At 42.1% G+C, this 17,561-nt stretch overlaps 2 non-coding genes across 2 annotated transcripts; both read left to right on the top strand.

Annotated features, from left to right (window-relative positions):
• Nucleotides 1–16,527: 16,527 nt before the first annotated feature.
• TRNAL-CAA (transfer RNA leucine (anticodon CAA)) lies at nt 16,528–16,633 on the top strand. Its single transcript has 2 exons — nt 16,528–16,565; nt 16,588–16,633. It is a non-coding gene; the product is annotated as a tRNA-Leu (tRNA).
• Nucleotides 16,634–16,941: 308 nt separating this feature from the next.
• On the top strand, nt 16,942–17,013 carry TRNAE-CUC (transfer RNA glutamic acid (anticodon CUC)). Its single transcript has one exon. It is a non-coding gene; the product is annotated as a tRNA-Glu (tRNA).
• Nucleotides 17,014–17,561: the final 548 nt, after the last annotated feature.

The following is a 17,561-nucleotide window of genomic DNA, read 5'->3' as shown; positions in this document are numbered from 1 at the left end:
GAGTCCTTCCCGTTCCCACACAGGCCCCCTACATTTTTCTCCTATTTCCTGGCAAGCTAGGACTCCCCACCTAGAACTCCCTGCTGCTTTCCTCTCATCCTGCTCCACTTCCTGGGTTTATTCCTTCCCTTTCATTTCTGTTCTCTCTTATTCCTGTTTTATTCTCTCCATCTACTGTCATTTCTTCTGTTTTACTTCTGACTACCCCTTTTTCCTCCTTTCTGGCCCTCAATGCATATTCTTGCCTCCCTTTTCTTTCTGTCTTCTCCCCTTTTCCTTGCCTGTCTTTCATCTATTTTTCTCTGTACCTAGAAAGTTTTACATTTGGGCCAAAAATGGATCCAACCAATCCTCTACTGCCATCTCCCAGCATCAGGCTTCTAATACAGAAGAATTTGTGAGTTACCAGCATTCTGAAGTCCTTTCTTCTAGTTCTGTTCTTGTTGCATTCCCCACCTGGTCTGTTCAGTCCACTCACCAGGCCATATGTGGATGGTTCCCAAATGAACCATCTCTCCTTGCTTCCACCGTCCCCAGGACCTGGTGAGTCTTGCCCTCCACAGACTGTCCATTCAACTGGTGAGAAATGAAGCCACTTCCACCAGTGAGAACTGGGAAACATGGTGGGAATTCCCTCATTGTCAATCTTCAGTTTACTTTCTCCAGGAGTATCTAAAACAGCTGTGGCTAAACTTCCCGTTGGGAGCCCTGAGCGGAGACTGCAGTCTGCTGGATTAGACTGTTGGTCTTCATGCCTCATTAGCCTTGACACCCTTTAGGCTTTCTCTGAAATTCATGCAGAGGCTAAGAACACCATCCCTCTTTTCCTAGCCCAAAACCCTAATGAAAATGCTCTACCTTGAGAGCTAAATAGACAGGACTTGATCAGAAAGCAACTCTTAAGAATCCTAGAAGCTTGCTATAGCTGTGTGTAAAAATGCTCCCCATCAGTGTCCTTCCCATAGCCCTGTTTATCTAGAAGGCCTGGAAAAGGAGGAAAGGAGGTAACCTGCTAACAGCCCCAGCAGTAAAATAAGGTGAGAAGCATGTTTAGTAGGTGAGGACATGTGTTGGGAAAAACTTTTGTTGTAAGGCCTGCTTCTGATTATGCCAACCCTCTCCCTGGGTTGTAAAAACACCCAATATGATGCCTAAAACAAGATGCTTACCCCTCAGCCCTCTCCACCAAGAAAACCCAGGTCTGGCTATTGCATCTGTTGAGATGACTATTTCAAGTTTATTAAATGAAGTCTTGATATTCTGAAGGCAGTAATTTCAGACTAGAAAGCAAAACTGAGCTCTTGGTGGACATCGGGAAAAGGAGATGGGATCTGAAAGTTGCTTGGTAGCAAGAAGTGGATGGTGTTCAAGGGGCATACAAGAAAATTGTTGGAGACAAGTGAGGTGATTCACATCTCCACTGAGACTTGAAAATAAGTCTGTATTTTCTTGGAGCCCTTTAAGGTCATGACAACAGAATGAACAATGATATGGGGGTGGTCATGGGGAATGGCTTGCAGGAAACATTTTCTCCCTTACCATGTGCACCACTGAAGTCCAACACTGAGAGAGGAGGAGAGTTGGCAAAGCACTGTGGGAGGCTTTTTAGAAGCTATTATAAGACCCTCTTTGTAACCCGAGCATCTAGACCTACTGAGTCACCTACTCCCTGCCAGCACCATATATTGGAGCCTAGGAGACAGCAGATGTGATGCTGGTAAGTCCTCCAGGATCTCCAAAGCCATTACTAGCTGAGGGTCTAGGCCTTGCTCAGCTACTAAAGCTCAGTTTATCTTGAAGGAATCTTGTCTTGGGGGTGGGCAGGACAGGGGAAAGGGAATGTCAAAGGAGATCAGAGAAACAACTGGGAAGCTTGGGGGAAGGACCCTGAGGCACTAAGGAGACAAAGTTCCAAGAGCAGGAAGAAAAGACTCCTCTAAATCAGATGACCCTGACTCTTCATTATTGTTCCATCCTCCACCCCATAACTCCTACCCTGCCCTAGCCTGGCACTACCTCCTCCTCAGCCTGCCCCCAATTCTTGATCTGCCAATCATCTCCACTTCACCCAGCTCCCTACAGCAAGGTAAGAAGACACCTTAAGTCCCAGGGCATTGTTATCTTGTACATGTGCATCTACTTCCAGGAGGTGAAACAGCAAAAAGGCAGCCGAGTGGAGTTAGAACCAGAGTCAGGGGCATTGCCTGTAAAGAGTTTAAATACAAAATAAAAGCAGATAAGTCAGTGCTTTTTAATTACCATCATACCCTATCAATCATAAACAATGTTAGTGATAAAACACTTGGCCCAGGTAAAATCTCCTAGTGGTCTAAATTCTAAACAACTGCAGAATTACAGTTCAGTTAGTCTATCTCAAGATCCTTATGCTTCAAGTAGCACATTCTTGTTTGTCCTTTAATAAACATTATATTCTACATGGAAGTTCATTTGGAGAACTCCCATTACTGGGTTGGCCCACTCGGCTACACATGCTCACTTCCAAAGTAAGTTCCTAACAGTTGGGTTTGGAAGCATTTGAGCTCACTTTGGGCACATATAGCATCTCCATGGCTTAAGGTACCAGACATACCTGTATTTAAATAGTGGATTCAAAATAAACCGTAGCACAGTGGTTGTAAAGATGGAGATTCAGCTTGAGTTAAACAATTCTGTCATTCTACATAGCCACTTGCCTGGAAGCTAAAGTGGCGAAACAGTGTAAACGACAAAGTGTAATGTTTGGTGAGCACAGATTTTAGTTTATGCATGAAATATTTTATGGAATTTGAACATTTTTTAAAATTGATAAAGCTACAATAAATGAATCTAGAAAAGAAAATATCACATCAGTAGTAGAATTTAGCCAAATAGCTTTAAAGCTTTCCTCAGTCCTGCCCAGCAGTCCTAAAAGCTGCATCTTCTTGCTACATGGCAACATTTCAGTTCCTCTCAAAATGTATTCTAGGTATTTCAAGTATCTTGCTCTAACACCACCTCTCTTTCTAGTCCACTCCTTCTGGTCCACTCGTTTTTTTTTTTTTTTCTTTTTACATCTTTATTGGAGTATAATTGCTTTACACTGGTGTGTTAGTTTCTGCTGTATAACAAAGTGAATCAGCTATACATATACATACATCCCCATATCTCTTCTGTCTTGCGGCTCCCTCCCACCCACCCTATCGCAACCCTCCATGTGGACACAAAGTACCGAGCTCATCTCCCTGTGCTATGTGGCTGCTTCCCACTAGCTACTTTACATTTGATAGTGTATATATGTCCATGCCACTCTCTCACTTTGTCCCAGCTTACCCTTCCCCCTCCCGGTGTCCTCAAGTCCATTCTCTGTGTCTCAGTCTTTATTCCTGTCCTGCCCCTAGGTTCTTCAGAACCATTTTTTTTTTTTTTTAGATTCCATATATATGTGTTAGCACATGGCATTTGTTTTTCTCTTTCTGACTTACTTCACTCTGTATGACAGTCTCTAGGTCCATCCACCTCACTACAAATAACTCAATTTTGTTTCTTTCTATGGCTGAGTAATATTCCATTGTATATATGTGCCACATCTTCTTTATCCATTCATCTGTCGATGGACACTTAGGTTGCTTCCATGTCCTGGCTGTTGTAAATAGTGCTGCAATGAACATTGTGGTATATGACTCTTTTTGAATTATGGTTTTCTCATGGTATATGCCCAGTAGTGGGATTGCTGGGTCATATGGTAGTTCCATTTTTTTGTCTTTTGAAGAACCTCCATACTGTTCTCCATAGTGGCTGTATCAATTTACATTCCCACCAACAGTGTAAGAGGGTTCCCTTTTCTCCACACCCTCTCCAGCATTTATTGTTTGTAGATTTTTTGATGATGGCCATTCTGACAGGTGTGAGGTGATACCTCATTGTAGTTTTGATTTGCATTTCTCTAATGATTAGTGATGTTGAGCATCCTTTCATGTGTTTGTTGGCAATCTGTATATCTTCTTTGGAGAAATGTCTATTTAGGTCTTCTGCCCATTTTTGGATTGGGTTATTTGTTTTTCTGATATTGAGCTGCATGAGCTGCTTGTAAATTTTGGAGATTAATCCTTTGTCAGTTGCTTCATTTGCAAATATTTTCTCCCATTCTGAGGGTTGTCTTTTCGCCTTGTTTATGGTTTCCTTTGCTGTGCAAAAGGTTCTAAGTTTCATTAGGTCCCATTCGTTTATTTTTGTTTTTATTTCCATTTCTCTAGGAGGTGGGTCAAAAAGGATCTTGCTGTGATTTATGTCATGGAGTGTTCTACCTATGTTTTCCTCTAAGAGTTTTATAGTGTCTGGCCTTACATTTAGGTCTTTAATCCATTTTGAGTTTATTTTTGTATATGGTGTTAGGGAGTGTCCTAATTTCACTCTTTTACATATAGCTGTCCAGTTTGCCCAGCACCACTTATTGAAGAAGCTGTCTTTTCTCCATTATATATTCTGGCCTCCTTTATCAAAGATAAGGAGACAATATATGCGTGGGTTTATCTCTGGGCTTTGTATCCTGTTCCATTGATCTGTATTTCTCTTTTTATGCCAGTACCATACTGTCTTGCTTACTGTAGGTTTAGTATAGTCTGAAGTCAGGGAGCCTGATTCCTCCAGCTCCATTTTTCTTTCTCAAGATTGCTATGGATCTTCGGGGTCTTTTGTGTTTCCATACAAATTGTGAAATTTTTTGATCTAGTTCTGTGAAAAATTCCACTGGTAGTTTGACAGGGATTGGATTGAATCTGTAGATTGCTTTGGGTAGTATAGTCATTTTCACAATGTTGATTCTTCCCATCCAAGAACATGGTATATCTCTCCATCTGTTTGTAACATCCTTAATTTCTTTCATCAGTGTCTTATAGTTTTCTGCATACAGGTCTTCTGTCTCCTTAGGTAGGTTTATTCCTAAGTATTTTATTCTTTTTGTTGCAGTGGTAAATGGGAGTGTTTCCTTAATTTCTCTGTCAGATTTTTTACCATCAGTGTGTAGGAATGCAAGACATTTCTGTGCATTAATTTTGTATCCTGCTACTCTACCAAATTCATTGATAGCTCTAGTAGTTTTATAGTAGCATCTTTAGGATTCTCTATGTATAGTATCATGTCATCTGCAAACAGTGACAGCTTTACTTCTTCTTTTCCGATTTGGATTCCTTTTATTTCTTTTTCTTCTCTGATTGCTATGGATAAAACTTCCAAAACTATGTTGAATAATAGTGGTGAGAGTGGGCAACCTTGTTTTGTTCCTGATCTTAGTGGAAATGGTTTCAGTTTTTCACCATTGAGAACGATGTTGGCTGTGGGTTTGTCATATATGGCCTTTATTATGTTGAGGTAAGTTCCCTGTATGCCTACTTTCTGGAGGGTTTTTATCATAAATGGGTGTTGAATTTTGTTGAAAGCTTTTTCTGCATCTATTGAGATGATCATATGGTTTTCTCTTCAGTTTGTTAATATGGTGTATCACATTGATTGATTTGCATATATTGAAGAATCCTTGCGTTCCTGGGATAAACCCCACTTGATCATGATGTATGATCCTTTTAATGTGCTGTTGGATTCTGTTTGCTAGTATTTTGTTGAGGATTTTTGCATCTATATTCATCAGTGATATTGGCCTGTAGTTTTCTTTTTTTGTGACATCTGGTTTTGGTATCAGGATGATGGTGGCCTCGTAGAATGATTTTGGGAGTATTCTTCCCTTTACTATGTTTTGATAGAGTTTGAGAAGGATAGGTGTTAGCTCTTCACTAAATGTTTGATAGAGTTTGCCTGTGAAGCCATCTGGTCCTGGGCTTTTGTTTGTTGGAAGATTTTTAATCAGAGTCTCAATTTCAGTGCTTGTGATTGGTCTGTTTATATTTTCTCTTTCTGCCTGGTTCTGTCTCAGAAGGTTGTGCTTTTATAAGAATTTGTCCATTTCTTCCAGGTTTTCCATTTTATTGGCATATAGTTGCTTGTAGTAATCTCTCATGATCCTTTGTATTTCTGCAGTGTCCGTTGTTACTTCTCTTTTTTCATTTCTAATTCTGTTGATTTGAGTCTTCTCCCTTTTTTTCTTGATGAGTCTGGCTAATGGTTTATCAATGTTGTTTATCTTCTCAAAGAACCAGCTTTTAGTTTTATTGATCTTTGCTATTGTTTCCTTCATTTCTTTTTCATTTATTTCTGATCTGAACTTTTTGATATCTTTCCTTCTGCTAACTTTGGGGTTTTTTGTTCTTCTTTCTCTAATTACTTTAGGTGTAAGTTTAGATTGTTTATTTGAGATGTTTCTTGTTTCTTGAGGTAGGATTGTATTGCTATAAACTTCCCTCTCAGAACTGCTTTTGCTGTGTCCCATAACTTTTCGGTTATCGTGTTTTCATTGTCATTTGTTTCTAGGTATTTTTTGATTTCCTCTTTGATTTCTTTAGTGATCTCTTGATTATTTAGTAGTGTATTTTTTAGCCTCTATGTGTTTGTATTTTTTACAGATTTTTTCCTGAAATTGATATCTAGTCTCATAGTGTTGTGGTAGGAAAAGATACTTGATATGATTTCAATTTTCTTAAATTTACCAATGCTTGATTAGTGACCCAAGATATGACCTATCCTGGGGAATGTCCCATGAGCACTTGACAAGAAAGTGTAATCTGATGTTTTTGGATGGAATGTCTTATAAATATCAATTAAGTCCATCTTGTTTAATGTATCATTCAAAGCTTGTGTTTCCTTATTTATTTTCACTTTGGATTATCTGTCCATTGGTGAAAGTGGGGTGTTAAAGTCCCCTACTAATATTGTGTTACTGTCAATTTCCCCTTTTATGGCTCTTAGCATTTGCCTTATGTATTGCGGTGCTCCTATGTTGGGTGCATAAATGTTTACAATTGTTATATCTTCTTCTTGGTTTGACCCCTTGATCGTTATGTAGTGTCCTTCTTTGTCTCTTTTAATAGTCCTTATTTTAAAGTCTATTTAGTATCATATGAGAATTGCTACTCCAGCTTTCTTTTGATTTCCATTTGCATGGAATATCTTTTTCCATCCCTTCACTTTCAGTCTGTATGTGTCCCTAGGTCTGAAGTGGGTCTCTTGTAGACAGCATATGTACAGGTCTTGTTTGTGTGTCCATTCAGCCAGTCTATGTCTTTTGCTTGGAGCCTTTAATATATTTACATTTAAAATAGTTATTGATATGTATGTTCCTATTACCATTTTCTTAATTGTTTTGCGTTTGTTATTGTAAGTCTTTTCCTTCTCTTGTGTTTCCTGTCTAGAGAAGTTCCTTTAACCTTTGTTGTAGAGCTGGTTTGGTGCTGCTGAATTTTCTTAGCTTTTGCTCCTCTGTAAAGGTTTTAGTTTTGAATCTGAATGATATCCTTGCTGGGTAGAGTAATCTTGGTTGTAGGTTTTTCCCTTTCATCACTTTATGTATGTTCTGCCATTCCCTTCTGGCTTGCAGAGTTTCTGCTGAATGATCAGCTGTTAACCTTATGGAGATTCCCTTTTGTGTAAATTGTTGCTTTTCCCTTGCTGCTTTTAATATTTTTTCTTTGTATTTAATTTTTGACAGTTTTTTTAATATGTCTTGGCATGTTTCTCCTTGGATTTATCCTGTATGGGACTTTCTGCGCTTCCTGGACTTGATTGACTATTTCCTTACCCATATTAGGGAAATTTTCAACTATAATCTCTTCAAGTATTTTCTCAGTCCCTTTTGTTTTCTCTTCTTCTTCTTGGACCCCTATAATTCGAATGCTGGTGTGTTTAATATTGTCCCAGAGGTCTGTGAGACTGTCCTCAATTCTTTTCATTCTTTTTTCTTTATTCTGCTCTGCGGTAGTTATTTCCATTGTTTTATCTTCCAGGTCACTCATTCATTCTTCTCCCTCAGTTATTCTGCTATTGATCCCATCTAGAGTCTTTTTCATTTCATTTATTGTGTTGTTCATCATTGTTTGTTTCATCTTTAGTTCTTCTAGGTCCTTGTTAAATGTTTCTTGCATTGTGTCCATTCTATTTCCAAGATTTTGGATCATCTTTACTATCATTACTCTGAATTCTTTTTCAGTTAGACTGCCTATTTCCTCTTCCTTTGTCTGGTCTGGTGGGTTTTTACCTTGCTTCTTCATCTGCTGTTTTTTTTCTGTCTTCTCTTTTTGCTTAACTTACTGTGTTTGGGATCTCTGTTTCGCAGGCTGCAGGTTTGTAGTCCCCGTTGTTTTTGGTGTCTGCCCCCAGTGGCTAAGGTTGGTTCACTGGGTTGTGTAGGCTTCCTGGTGGAGGGGACTAGTGCCTGAGTTCTGGTGGATGAGGCTGGATCTTGTCTTTCTGGTAGGCAGGACCACGTCCAGTGGTGTGTTTTGGGGGTGTCTGTGAACTTATTTTGATTTTAGGCAGCCTCTCTGCTAATGGGTGGTGTTGTGTTCCTGTCTTGCTAGTTGTTTGGCATAGGGTGTCCAGCACTGTAGCTTGCTGGTCGTTGAGTGGAGCTGGGTCTTAGCGTTGAGATGGGGATCTCTGGGAGAGCTTTTGCTCTTTGATATTACATGGGGCCAGGAGGTCTCTGGTGGACCAATGTCCTGAACTCGGCCCTCCCACCTCAGAGGCTCAGGCCTGACACCTGGCCAGAGCACCAAGACCCTGTCAGCCACATGGCCATGGCTGGAGATGGGTGGGAGGCACGGGCTGCGGGCACTCAGGCTCCCCGGGGATGGGCACAGCCAGTGGCACAAGTTTGCAGGTCTGGCGGGCACATGCGTGGGCAGGTGGGCTGCGCTGGGCTGCTCTGGTCCACTCTTGACCCCACTGGAACTCCAGCCTGCCACCTTGTTACTGACCCACTCCACCTCTGTCCTCCCTCCTCACTTTGCCCAGCTTCCAGTCCGGGTTCTACCATTGTAGTCACTCCCCTGGTGCTCACCCTTATGTCCTTGCCCCCTCTCCTTGTGTCTTAATCCCTTGGGATTAAGGGAGGCCCAATCCCTTGGGCCTCTTCCGTTGCAGAGCACAGGCTCCGGACCTGCAGGCTCAGCAGCCATGGCTCACGGGCCCAGCCGCTCCGCGGCATGTGGGATCTTCGCGGACCCGGGCACGAACCCGTGTCCCCTGCATTGGCAGGCGGACTCTCAACCACTGCGCCACCAGGGAAGCCCCCTATGCATAAATTTAACCAGAAAGGTGAAAGATTTCTACATTGAAAACTAAAAAACATTACTGAAATAAATTAAAGACATAAATAAATGGAAATATACCCCATATTCATTGCCTGGAACACAATATTGTTAAGAGTCAAAACTACCCAAAGTGATGTAATCTGTAACAAAATTCCAATGGCTTTTTTTTTTTCAGAAATGGAAAAGCCAATACTCAAATGCATCTATAATTACAAGGGCCCTCAAATAGCCTCAACAATCTTGAAGAAAAGAACAAAATTGGAGGACTCAAATTTTGAGTTTGTAATAAGTTTCAAAACTTATTACAAAACTATAAAAAAGTTATCAAGACAGTGTGGTACTAGAATAAAGATAGACATATAGACCACTGGAATGGATTTGAGAGCCCAGAAATAAGCCCATATATCTAGGATCAATGGATTTTGAATGATGAGGAAAGAATAGTCTCTTAAACAAATGATGTTAAGACAGCTGGATATCCACATGCAGAGAATGAAGTTGGACCCCTACCTCATACCACACACAAAAATTAACTCAAAATAGATCAACAGAATAAATATAAGAGATAAAATAATAAAACTATTAGGAAAAATAGGGATAAATCTTTATGACCTCCAATTTGGGAATGGAGTCTTAGGGTACCAAAAGCATGAGCAACAAAAGGAAACTAGATAAATTACATGTAATCAAAATTTTAAAAATTTGTGCATCAAGGACATTATGAAGAATGAAAATACAACCTACAGAATGGAAAAAAATACTTGCAAGTCATATAGCTAATAAAGGTCTAGTATCCAGAATATACAAAGAGCTCTTACAACTGAATAACAAAAAGACAAACACCCCAAGTTTTTAAATGGACAAAGAAACAGCCATTTCTCCAAAGAATACATATAAATGGCCAAGAAACACATGAAAATATATTAGTCTTAGTCTTTAGGGAAATGCAAATTAAAACCACAGTGAGTCACCACTTCATACCCAGGAGGGTGGCTATAATCAAAAAAAAAAAAAAAAACACAACTGGGGAGAGAATAGGAGAAATTGGAATCCTCATATATGGCCAGTGGGAATGTAAGTTGTTCAACAACTGTGGAAAATAGATTCTAATGACCCAAAATAGAATTACCAATAACCCAGCAATTCTATTCCTAGGTATTTACCCAAAGAATTGAAACCAGGTACTTAAACACATGTACACATCAGTTTATAGGAGCACTATTCATAATAGCTAAAATTGCCCAAATGTCTATCAATGGACAAATTGTGATATATCCATACAATGAAATATTATTCAGCCATGAAAAGGAATGAAGTAATGATACATGCTACAATATGGATGCACACTTACTTGGTGTGTGAGCTAAGTGAAAGAAGCCCTGCACAAAAGATTGTATATAATATTCCATTTATATGAAATGTCCAGAATAGGTATATTCACAGAGATATAAAGCAGATTGGTGGTTGCCAGGGGCTAGAGGAAGGCAGGAATGGGGAGTGCTGGCCACTGAATTGTGCCACCCCAAATTTACATGTTGAAGCCCTACTCCCTGATGTGATGGTATTTTAAGATGGGGACTTTGGGAGCTAATTAGGTTAAGACAAGTTCATGAGGGTGGGGCCCTCAGAACCATGAGAACATAAATTTTTATTAAGCCGTCCAGTCTATGGCATCTTATTACAGGAGCCCAAGCTGACTAAGACAGGGAGTAACTGCTTAACAGGTACAAGGTATGCTTTTGTGATAATGAAAATATTTTGGAGATAGTGGTTGTACAACATAGTGAATGTACTAAATGCTACTTTGAATAGTTAATTTTATGTTATATCAATTTCTCCTCAGTTTTTTTTAAATAAATGTATTTATTTATTTTTGGCTGTGTTGGGTCTTCGTTGCTGTGCGCGGGCTCTCTCTAGTTGCAGCGAGCGGGGACTACTCTTTGTTGCGGAGTGCAGGCTTTTCATTGCAGTGGCTTCTCTTCTTGCGGAGCTCGGGCTCTAGGCGCATGGGCTTCAGTAGTTGTGGCTCGTGGGCTCTAGAGCACAGGCTCAGGGGCTTAGTTTCTCCGCTGCATGTGGGATCTTCCCAGACCAGGGCTTGAACCCATGTGCCCTGCATTGGTAGGTGGATTCTTAACCACTGTGCCACCAGGGAAGTCCCTCCTCAGTTTTTTTTTTTTAAACAAACAAAAACCATGAGAAGTAGTCTTCACCACACGGCCAGACGGGTCCAGAGAATGCTAAGAAGTATAACAACACAGGGTCATTGCCATCAATACAACACATCATGTAATGCCTGTTTTCAAACAAACCCAAACCTTGATTCTGTGGTCTCCTGCAGCTAGCATTCCGTATTGCTGATGCCATTTAGGGCAGAACACCTCCCAAAGGACATCAATATGTACTGTCATCACCTCCAGTCTGTCCCAAGCTCACCAGAACCCTGCTCCACTGGGTTCTCAAGTTACTCTCCTCAGCAGCATTGGACAGTTGATCACTTTTCTTTTCCTCTACCCTCTTTCTCCACATGGTTTCTACAACACCACAGTCTTCTCTTCTTCTTTCTTTCCCACTGGCCATTCTTTCTCAGCCTTCTATGCTGCTTCCTCCTCTTTCTCAACTTATTGGAATGTCCCAGGGCTCAGTCTTTGGCCTCTATACCCACTTTCTAGGTGAGCTCATCCTGTTTTATGCCTTTTTTTTTTTTTTGCCCCAGGCGGCACGCGGGACCTTATTTCCCCGACCAGGGATCGAACCGGTGTCCCCTGAAGTGGGAGCGTGGTGTCCTAACCACTGGACTGCCAGCGAATTCCCTGTTTTATGGCAGGGATACAAGTAAATACAATTTATTGGCCAATGACCTTCCACTTCATATCTCCCACTGTACTCCAGATGCTTGTATCTATCTGCTACTTGACTCCTCTAACAGGCATTTAAAATTCTTTTTAATTTAATTTTATTTATTTTTTTATACAGCAGGTTTTTATTAGTTATCCATTTTATGCATATTAGTGTATATATGTCAATCCCAGTCTCCCAATTCATCACACCATCTGCCCACCCCCTGCCACTTTCCCCCCTTGGTGTTCATACATTTGTTCTCTACATCTGTGTCCCTATTTCTGCCCTGCAAACCAGTTCATCTGCACCATTTTTCTAGGTTCCACATATATGCATTAATATATGATATTTGTTTTTCTCTTTCTGACTTACTTCACTCTGTATGACACTCTCTAGATTCATCCATGTCTCTACAAATGACCCAATTTCGTTCCTTTCTATGGCTGAGTAATATTCCATTGTATATATGTACCACATCTTCTTTATCCATCTGTCTGTCGATGGACACTTAGGTTGCTTCCATGTCCTGGCTATTGTAAATAGTGCTGCAATGAACATTGGGGTGCATGGGTCTTTTTGAATTATGGTTTTCTCAGGGTATATGTCCAGTAGTGGGATTGCTGGGTCATATGGTAGATCTATTTTTAGATTTTTAAGGAACCTCCATACTGTTCTCCATAGTGGCTGTATCAATTTACATTCCCACCAACAGTGCAAAAGGGTTCCCTTTTCTCCACACCCTCTCCAGCATTTGTTGTTTGTAGATTTTCTGATGATGCCCATTCTAACTGGTGTGAGGTGATACCTCATTGTAGTTTTGATTTGCATTTCTCTAATGATTAGTGATGACTAACAGCCATCTTAAACTTGAAGATCAAAATCAATACTCTCCCTCCTCCACAGTCTGCCTCCTCCCTGCCTTCCCTATTAGCCAATTACTCAGGCCCAAATTCCTCTAGGTACACGTCACTTCTTTACTTCTTGTGCATCAACAAATCTTATTGGCTCCATCTTAGAAATATATCCAGAATTCAACTATCTCTCACCACCTGGCCTGCTGTTCCCCTCGTCCATCCAAGGGAGCTTGCACTAGCCTCTCAACTCTTCTCCCTGCTTCATTCATGCACTCTGCAGTCCACTCTCCATATAGCAGGCAGAGGATCCTTGGAAAGCAGGCCATATCTTACCAAACCTCAGCTCTCCTCTTCATTCAGCCTGGCACCAGGCCCTCTCATTCAGTTCCAGCCACATTGTCTGTTTTGCACTCCTTTCTGGCCTTTGCATCTGTTCTCTCTCTCCACAGATATTCTATCTGGCTGCTCCCTGACTCTCTTCAAATGTCTGCTCAAAAGCCACATCCTGAGAGACCTTCTGAACCACCTACATCTCTCTCTACCCTTCTTTCTCTATTGTTCTTCACAGTACTTATCACTCCCCACATGTAATGATTTTGTTTATTTTCCATCTTTCTTTGCTGGAATGTGAGCTTCTTGAGCGCAGACATTTTGTTTTCTTCTCTGGTGTATCCCTGGTCCTTGCCCTCCAGGGTCTCAGAGGATTTTCTGGGTGAGCTAGAAGGAATGAAGGCAGATCAGGCATGTTGAGGAAGAAGCAGCTAGCTCACTGGGGTACATGGGATACTGTGAGGTAAGGTCAGGCTGGTCAGACGTTCCTGAAGGCCAAGTAGGCCACCAGAGAAATTAGGATATTATTGTCAGGGGAGGGAAAATATCCCTCCCCTTCTCTCAATGCTTATGTCCTCCCTTCAGTTAAGGCTCCAATGTGAAAGAAATGATTATCCAAAACTTGAAAGTAGAAAAGAGATTATTAGTGTGACAAAAGTTCCCTCTTTGACCAAAATTTAGTCAGGCTCCTCTGAGCCCTCTTTTCAACTAGGCCTTGATCTTGCGCTTCCATGTCCTGCCTTGTAGAGTCTAGTTTTAATAAGAATCCTGCTAGTTAGTCTAGTGAGGATCCCCCCACCTTTAATACCTGATCATCCTCCATAGCTAATCAAATTCCTCATCCCCACCATTCTCCAGGTGATATCTGATGACCCAGGCCTGCAGGAATCCTATTAAATCAGTTTAGCAAGAATCTCTCTACTCTTGATGTCTCTTCTCAGCCATTTTCCATCCAGAGACCCCACCGTGCTCCTTAGCCAGAAATCCCCACTTTTCCTTGCTGTATTTGGAATTGAGCCCAGTTCTATTATATAAGGTCTCTTTTCCCCTATTGCAATAGTTCCAGGATAAAATATGTTTTTAATGCTTTAACTGTTATTCAGCTCTGATTCTCTTGGACACTAGGTGTCCTTACAGCTTAGCATTGTCTAGCAGATCTTTTGGGGATTATCTGATTCCATGTGCACCTTTGATTGGCTTCTACTGACTTTATTTCACAATTCCATATGGGTAGAAATTAACTTGTAGAAAACCGATAGTAATGCAAATGGTTTCTGTCTGAGTGCAAGGCCAAAGATTCCTATTTATAGCAATACAAATAAAATTGGTCAAGAGATGCACCTGATTTATCTCTGGTGGAAAAAAACAACCCCAAAGTAGTGACCATACCTTAAACATCAGTTTATTATACCCTTAATATATTAACCTATCTTCCATCTGTTAGCAATCTCTTTTCAACATTCCTTTGGCTGACTATTAAAAGAATAATGGGGACTTCCCTGGTGGCACAGTGGTTGGGAGTCTGCCTGCCAATATGAGGGGACACCGGTTCGAGCACTGGTCTGGGAGGATCCCACATGCCGCGGAGCAACTAGGCTGTGCGCCACAACTGCTGAGCCTGTGCTCTGGAACCCATGAGCCACAGCTACTGGGCCCATGAGCCACAACTGCTGAAGCCCACACGCCTAGAGCCCGTGCTCCCCAACGGGAGAGGTCACTGCAATTAGAGGCCCGCGCGACGCAACGAAGAGTAGCCCCTGCTCGCTGCAACTAGAGGAAGCCTGCATGCAGCAACGAAGACCCAACGCAGCCATAAAAAAAATTTAAAAAAATGATGTCTTCAAAATCTCCTTTGAATTGGTTATAACATCTTACAGAGCCCCTCGTTAATGAGTTGAGTAAAATCTTGATCCATGGGCATCATTCATATATTTGCATGGGAGTCATGTGTCTTACTTTTCGAAAATTATTTTTAGAAAAAGTCACTGCAGTGAGGTCTTACTTGATCAAGCCGGTCTAAAAATAGACCTCCACCATCTCATTGCCCTGCTTTTGTTTTGTCCTTACAGCCTGTATGTTTGTTTGTGCTGACTGTGCCCTTCACCAGCAGTCAGCTTGCCAGGGCAGGGACTTTGTTCACTGCTATATCAATAACGACTCAATGAACAAATGAATGAATGAGTGAGTGAATGGTATGTGGTCTGGAGCACAGGAGTGGGGTCTTTCCATTTGATGCTAAAGCACTCTTGCTATCTGTGCACTCTTTTGTTAACTGCTCCCCTGAACTCTTTTTAAACTAGGCCTGTCTTTCGGACTTCCACGTTTCTCTCTACAATGTCCATTTTTAGCAAGAATCCTGCTAAATATGTTTAACCAGAATGCCCCATCCTTGATATATGATCACCCTGAATATATAATGGGGCTCCTTGTCCTCTACCATCTGCCAGGTGATATCTGATATTCTGGCCTACCTTCAGCAAGAACCCTGTTAGATCGGTTTGTACAGAATCCCCCCCTTAGTAATTTTCCATCCAGTGACGCACTCCCAACCTCTCTCTTTGGCTATAAATTTCCACTCTCTCTTGTTGTACTCAGGGCTGAGTCTAATCTCTCCTCCCCCACTGCAAGACCCTGGTGCAGTGGTACCCACACATATCTTGATAACTCCCCCCTTGAATAAAGTCTTCCTTACAGTGCTTTGACAAGTGTCATGAATGAATTTTTTTTCTTGAACACTGATCTCCCCATTATCTCTAACCACGGCTGGGGGACTTGGCAGAGGAAGAGGGGTGCACCTTAAGAGGATGGGTATGCCAGGGACAATAAGGCAGAAAGCCCTAATAATTTTGAAATAACAACAGTAATCACTGTCGCTTACTCTGTGGCAATTCCAGTGCTTTCTTTGTATTCACTTGTCTAGCCAGTTTTCGAAGCTAGGGCCAGGAATGTGCGGCGGGAACCCGGAATCCGGCAGTGGCGGGTCGCCCGGGTGGGCTGCATCCTGGCGCTTTCTCTTTGCCTTTGCTGCTATAGTTTCCCTCCTTTGCTGGGCCGGGTGGTCACTAACCCCTCTGGTTTTCTAGAGGGATTGTCCTTGCTTCTGGAGATCCGGCTCGATTTCTGGCTTCGCCCGGGAGAGCGAGGTTGGGTACTCCGGAGTGCCCGGTGTCCTCCAAGAGCTCCGCGGCTGGCGGCCGGCGCCCAGCGGGCGGTTCTCCTTTCGCCCTGGCCGGGCGGATCCAGCAACAGCCCGCCCGGACCGTAAGCCGGAGCCGCGCAGCAGACTGCTACAGGAAGCAGGCTCTCTACGAGTAAACAGCTCACAGCGTGTCAGGATGGCCGAGTGGTCTAAGGCGCCAGACTCAAGGTGTGTACCTTCCCTGTGGGCATTCTGGTCTCCGAATGGAGGCGTGGGTTCGAATCCCACTTCTGACAGGCGTTCTTTTACCACTTTCGGCTAAGCTGGCTAACATACGTAAGCGCATTTACCCCGTGCTACTGGCGTGGTTTTTTTTTGTTTTTTTTTTTTCCTGTTTTCTGAGAAGGCGGCCATATTCAGACTTGACCGTTCCTGCTGTTCTCCACTGCCTGTTTTCTCGGATTTACAGTGGCCGAGAGACTGTCTAGGTGGAAGAGGGAGGCGGTGTAAGTACCCGAGGTTCATGTAATCATATTCACGAACCCAGTTTACGTCACACCTTCTACACTTAGTCTAGCTCGATGTAGAAGTTGCTCTCATGTGCTCCCTGGTGGTCTAGTGGTTAGGATTCGGCGCTCTCACCGCCGCGGCCCGGGTTCGATTCCCGGTCAGGGAAAGCTCTGTTTTTGTTTCAACTAAACCTCAGAGATACAGTATTTGCTTTCTTTTTGGGAGAAAGGAATTACCAGAGGTGAGAGTTACTCTGGTTAACGGGTGCTAGCTGTGTGTGAATCATTGTCCTATACCTACGATACCTTAATTAGGAAGGGAAGAACATTGTGGACAGCACTAAATGATCCCAAATGAAAAGCCTGGTGCTGCCACAAGTGCCAGTCTTCCAATGCCCAGGGTTAAAAAAAAATCTCCCCGAATGCCCAAACTACCATTAGAATGGCAGATGTCACCTAGAGGGGGACTCAGGAAGGTCTTAGCTCCTCACAATGGCTCAGACAAGTTTTGCTATGAAAAGAAGTCAGGAGATTCTCTCCCCCCAACATCTACCTTTTTATTTTGAAAGTAAATTGAAATAATTAAAACAATGACCCAACGAACACCGGTGTTCTTTCTACCTACATACGACATAGGTTAATATTTTGCCATATTTTCTCTTTCTCTCTAGACAGATAGAGCTTCCCCAGCCTCCCACCCATTTGAAAGTTGCAG

The sequence above is a fragment of the Lagenorhynchus albirostris genome, chromosome 3 (genome assembly GCF_949774975.1).
Source record: "Lagenorhynchus albirostris chromosome 3, mLagAlb1.1, whole genome shotgun sequence".
Classification (NCBI taxonomy): domain Eukaryota; kingdom Metazoa; phylum Chordata; class Mammalia; order Artiodactyla; family Delphinidae; genus Lagenorhynchus; species Lagenorhynchus albirostris.
Note: the sequence above shows the minus strand (reverse complement) of the source record. Positions and strands in the feature narration are given on the sequence as shown.